Source organism: Notothenia rossii (assembly GCF_949606895.1).
Source record: "Notothenia rossii genome assembly, chromosome: 4".
NCBI classification, from domain to species: domain Eukaryota; kingdom Metazoa; phylum Chordata; class Actinopteri; order Perciformes; family Nototheniidae; genus Notothenia; species Notothenia rossii.
In genome coordinates this window covers 674,426-680,146 of record NC_136902.1, presented here as the reverse complement: position 1 = coordinate 680,146, position 5,721 = coordinate 674,426, and the positions used below count along the sequence as shown (strand labels likewise).

The 5,721-nt window shown below is 45.0% G+C and overlaps 1 long non-coding RNA gene across 2 annotated transcripts; it reads right to left on the bottom strand.

The window, feature by feature from the left end:
* Positions 1–1,216: 1,216 nt before the first annotated feature.
* On the bottom strand, positions 1,217–5,414 carry LOC307038191. 2 transcript variants are annotated; one of them, XR_013807920.1, is made up of 5 exons: positions 5,213–5,414; positions 5,019–5,089; positions 4,844–4,927; positions 4,656–4,759; positions 1,217–3,659 (listed from the first exon to the last, which is right to left on the bottom strand). It is a non-coding gene; the product is annotated as an uncharacterized lncRNA (long non-coding RNA). The 2 variants fall into 2 exon arrangements; XR_013807921.1 differs by lacking the exon at positions 5,213–5,414 and having other exon boundaries at positions 5,019–5,184.
* Positions 5,415–5,721: the final 307 nt, after the last annotated feature.

The window sequence follows — 5,721 nt, the reverse complement described above, 5'->3', positions numbered from 1 at the left end:
TACCTGTACTTTCTACTTCTTACATGTTGAACACAAATACCTGTACTTTCTACTTCTTACATGTTGAACCCAAATACCTGTACTTTCTACTTCTTACATGTTGAACACAAATACCTGTACTTTCTACTTCTTACATGTTGAACACAAATACCTGTACTTTCTACTTCTTACATGTTGAACCCAAATACCTGTACTTTCTACTTCTTACATGTTGAACACAAATACCTGTACTTTCTACTTCTTACATGTTGAACACAAATACCTGTACTTTCTACTTCTTACATGTTGAACTCAAATACCTGTACTTTCTACTTCTTACATGTTGAACACAAATACCTGTACTTTCTACTTCTTACATGTTGAACTCAAATACCTGTACTTTCTACTTCTTACATGTTGAACTCAAATACCTGTACTTTCTACTTCTTACATGTTGAACTCAAATACCTGTACTTTCTACTTCTTACATGTTGAACACAAATACCTGTACTTTCTACTTCTTACATGTTGAACTCAAATACCTGTACTTTCTACTTCTTACATGTTGAACTCAAATACCTGTACTTTCTACTTCTCACATGTTGAACACAAATACCTGTACTTTCTACTTCTCACATGTTGAACACAAATACCTGTATACTTCCTGTAATACCTGTGTACTTCTACTTGAGTAAAGGATGTGTGTACTTCTGCCCTCTCTGCAGACCAACGTCACACTCGCACTCCAACACATTGCACGTCACCTGACAGGCTAAGGGGGTGGGGCATCTACAAAAACTCTAAATCCGTCCCAGTATCTGCGTCTGATATCTAGTCTGAATGTGTCTCTCCTCCTGATATCAGACACAATAACTTCAGAAGTGACACTGGATGAGATATAGGCTCTTGTTTTTAGACATGACATCATCCTGTTCAGTCACATCATCTCATTCTGAGTTGTGTCTCAGATGAAACACATCTTTTGTTACGTATTTATTAGAAAATCACCAACGAACACAGAACGCCTTTGAGCTTCAGCAGCTTATCGTAACACCATGTCCTGTTCTGGTGAAAGTTCAAATACAGATCATTACTAGATTGGATTTATCTTCTTATCTCAAGAGACCAAGCTGATGTTCGATTGGCAGATGTTTGAACTCGTTTCCAGGGAAACACCTCGTGTTCATGATTGATTTGTTCTTGGATCAGAAACAAAGAGAGGTCTGGAGATGACGGATAGCACATGAATTTTGTTTTTAATTAAGAAACACCACGGGCAAAAAGGGAGCGACAATATTTCATCAGGTACACATCATTCATTTGTTGAAACAATTTCAAAATAAAAGGTTCATTATTGCTAAGAGTGCATCTTTCTGATTATGCAATGGCCAAAAACCACAAAGCAGTGGCTTCAGGAACTTCAGTGTAAACAGTTTAGAGCAGAGGCACCGAAGAGACGCCTGGGGCCTTCTCACTGGGGGCATCTCAAGACCACTTTCAAAGCGCTTCTTCTTGGATCCTCGTGGGGGGATTTGTGAAGATTCGAACACGGGGACAGGGGTCTGTGGGAGGCGTTAACGAAACCAGAGGAAGGGAAACACAAGCAACGAAAAGAGAGAAGAAGAAACATCAAATAAATAGAGATGAGCCGAGTGAGAGGAGGATAGCGCTCATTCTTAGATGAACACAAGCTTACAGAGAAGTGTGTGAGCCCCCAAAAGTCATGCTGTGTGTGTGTGTGTGTGTGTGTGTGTGTGTGTGTGTGTGTTGTGTGTGTGTGTGTGGTGTGTGGTGTGTGTGTGTGTGTCTGTGTGTGTGTGGTGTGTGGTGTGTGTGTGTGTGTGTGTGTGTGTGTGTGTGTGTGTGTGTGGAGCTGATCAACGTTACAAAACAAAGTGATCAGAGGGTAGTTTTAAAGATGTCCGTCCTCTTGAACAAAGTGAAGCCAAAAGACATCCAGAAACTCAGTAGTGACATCTTTCCTGTGAAAGTCTGTTCAGTACTGAGTGCTGATTGGTTTGAGCTGTTGTGAAAGTCTGTTCAGTACTGAGTGCTGATTGGTTTGAGCTGTTATCGACGTCCCAGTCGCAACGCAGCCACAGCTTGCTTGCTTAGCTTCTACGTTAGCATCCCGTTAGCTGTTTGGCTATAAAAGACTAAATACATGTACGATCAAATGTGTCTATTATTAAGACAGGTACATTTTTTTTACAATTCCCGAACCAGAAGCACAGCTGTCATTTATGAACCCTATATTTATAACATTGAATAACTATTTAAAAACCAAAATGCATCAGAAAAACATCCATCGTGATAACAACTACCGAGAACCAGAGAAACAATCTTCTGGGAAAACTATGAGCCGTGTACTTTGACTTTTAGGGAGTACTGCAGACGGCCACCAGGGGGCGCTGGAGAGGTTTCGGCTTCACTTTAAGGCAGAGGTACTGTCGGCCATCTTTAAAAACAGTTTGCCGCAGAGATTTACTTCTTTCTGAATTATTGCTAAAGCTTACAAGCAACATGAACCATCACACACACACACACACACACACACACACACACACACACACACACACACACACACACACACACACACACACACACACACACACACACACACACACACACACACACACACACACACACACACACACACACACACACACACGGGCGTAAAGCAGTTTGACCTGTGGTTAATGTACACAGTGATTATCCGGACACATCTACCTGTCTGGCAGATAGTTCAACACATAACACATCTTCAACAACCACACATAAAAAAAACATCCTTTCTCTAAAACTGCTTCTTGAGATCTACTCAGATAAGGCTCCGTGTTCTTAGAAAACTACATGCGTATCATCACGTGTGACTGCTTTAGTCTAACCAGATGACTGAAACACAGACTGATGAGCTGCTCCTTCATGCCTGACGTTAGCACCGAGGTTTCTTTCTTAGCATCAGAGAAACAGAGAGGGCAGTGAAAGAGGCGCTGATTGGTTGCTGCTGTACGACCTGACTTGGCTAAAATCCTGAAAGCATGCTCGCATAAAAACAAAGAAAAGGTTCCTCTACAGAAGTGAAGAAAGAAGGCCTGAACATCTTCAAGTATTAATACAGAGCCCGGACACACAGTATTAGCAGAGTCAGCTCCAGGGAGCAGTGATGGTTAGTTAGCATGTTTCCCCCCCACAAATATAATATATATTCATATGTATATAAATAAAATTCAGTGCTGTAAAAACTTCTCCTCCTCCTCCATAGGATCTGCGCCATCCAAGGCCTAAACATGTTAAACTTCTCACGGCTAAAGCTACTGCGGGAAGTGTGTAAACGGAGCGGCTCTCCTGTGGTGAAGGTCCTTCAGAACAGAACGAACGCTGAGGAACAAAACGTGTTAAAATCTGGCTTTTTGGTTTTACTGCACACGAGAGACGAGTTATCAGCCTCTCTGTGTGTGTGTGACATCACTCCATAGTCTCTGTGTGTGTGTGTGTGTGAGAGTGTGTGTGTGTGTGTGTGTGTGTGTGTGTTTATCAGGCGCAGGGCTGCACGTTGACGCCTGCATGTGTCTGCAGGTCGATGTTTGTCGCGTTCATCACAGAAAGATTCCTCACGCAGCCCCGAATCCCCGACAGGAACTTCCCTCCTGTCATCGCCGCCATGTTGGGAGCCCCGCCTTCAAAACACAAACACAACCAATCAGAATGAACTACAGCACGGTCACATGACTTCACGTCACCACCGCTAAGCTAAAGGAGGCTAATGTTGGGCTATAAAGGAACTACAGCACGGTCACATGACTTCACGTCACCACTGCTAAGCTAAAGGAGGCTAATGTTGGGCTATAAAGGAACTACAGCACGGTCACATGACTTCACGTCACCACCGCTAAGCTAAAGGAGGCTAATGTTGGGCTATAAAGGAACTACAGCACGGTCACATGACTTCACGTCACCACTGCTAAGCTAAAGGAGGCTAATGTTGGGCTATAAAGGAACTACAGCACGGTCACATGACTTCACGTCACCACTGCTAAGCTAAAGGAGGCTAATGTTGGGCTATAAAGGAACTACAGCACGGTCACATGACTTCACGTCACCACCGCTAAGCTAAAGGAGGCTAATGTTGGGCTATAAAGGAACTACAGCACGGTCACATGACTTCACGTCACCACCGCTAAGCTAAAGGAGGCTAATGTTGGGCTATAAAGGAACTACAGCACGGTCACATGACTTCATGTCACCACCGCTAAGCTAAAGGAGGCTAACGTTGGGCTATAAAGGAACTACAGCACGGTCACATGACTTCACGTCACCACCGCTAAGCTAAAGGAGGCTAATGTTGGGCTATAAAGGAACTACAGCACGGTCACATGACTTCACGTCACCACCGCTAAGCTAAAGGAGGCTAATGTTGGGCTATAAAGGAACTACAGCACGGTCACATGACTTCACGTCACCACCGCTAAGCTAAAGGAGGCTAATGTTGGGCTATAAAGGAACTACAGCACGGTCACATGACTTCACGTCACCACCGCTAAGCTAAAGGCAGCTAATGTTGGGCTATAAAGGAACTACAGCACGGTCACATGACTTCACGTCACCACCTCTAAGCTAAAGGAGGCTAACGTTGGGCTATAAAGGAAATACAGCATGCTAACTACTTCACTCACCGAGGTACAGGCTTCCCTTGGTGTTCACCATGAGGCTCCGGCCCTTAGACTGACCGTGCAGTTCTGCTCCTCCGTCGATCTGGATGAATCCGTTTTTCCCAGTCCTGCAGGAAGAGAGGAGCATGAAGGTTCAGAAGAGCTGATAGCTACAAAGCTTTTTCATATACATTTCTAATCTCCCCTCATACCTGACAGCTGTGATTTTGTGCCATCTCTCATCATTGATGGACCTCTGGGACCGGATCACTGCCTCTCCGCTGCCCAGCTGGAAACTGCAGATCACACCGTCAGCATTATAACACCATCAAATAAAGGGGACAATAATACAAGTTTGAAAGGACAGGCGTAGGCGTTAAGCGTCACCTGAAGACCAGGTGTCCGTCCTGCAGGCCGAGGCTGATGAAGTCTTTTCCTTTTCCGTGTTCTCCCACTTCCTGCAGAGAAAGTGTTCAGTGAGCGGAGGAAGAGGAAAGGGTTTATCCTGAGAAGCTGATTGATTCAAGACTCAAAGGTCTGATCATCAGATGCTCAGCAGCTGCAGGGTAGACATGGCTCACCTGAGCTCCTCCAACAATGCAACATATGGAGAGAAGCCTGCGAGCTAGTTCAGGAAGTCACGTGACGCGCCTCGTCCCTCTTACAACCGACCAATCACATTCTCCTAAACATGCCGCTCTATTGAAGCTGCCAGGTCTTCCTGCCTCTGCCTCGCTATGCTGCTGCCGCTAATGCTAATGCTAATGCTAATGCTAATGCTGCTACTAATGCTGCCGCTAATGCTAATGCTAATGCTGCCTCTGCTGTGTTCACTTGCTGCTGCTCGCCTGCCCCCCCCACCCCCCCCCCCCCCCCCCCCCCCCCCCCCCCCCCCACCCACCCCCAGCTCCACCTTTAGGCTAGGGCGATAGTTATCTAATCATCACTCAATGTTCTTTGTATATCTGTGGAGTGATGAGGCCCGAGCCTAGACGCCAGACTCAAACTGCTGCTTCTAAGAAACATATCAAGAAACACGTTGTCTGACTGAAATATAATTAAATAGAACAATACAAAATAGTGCAGGAAG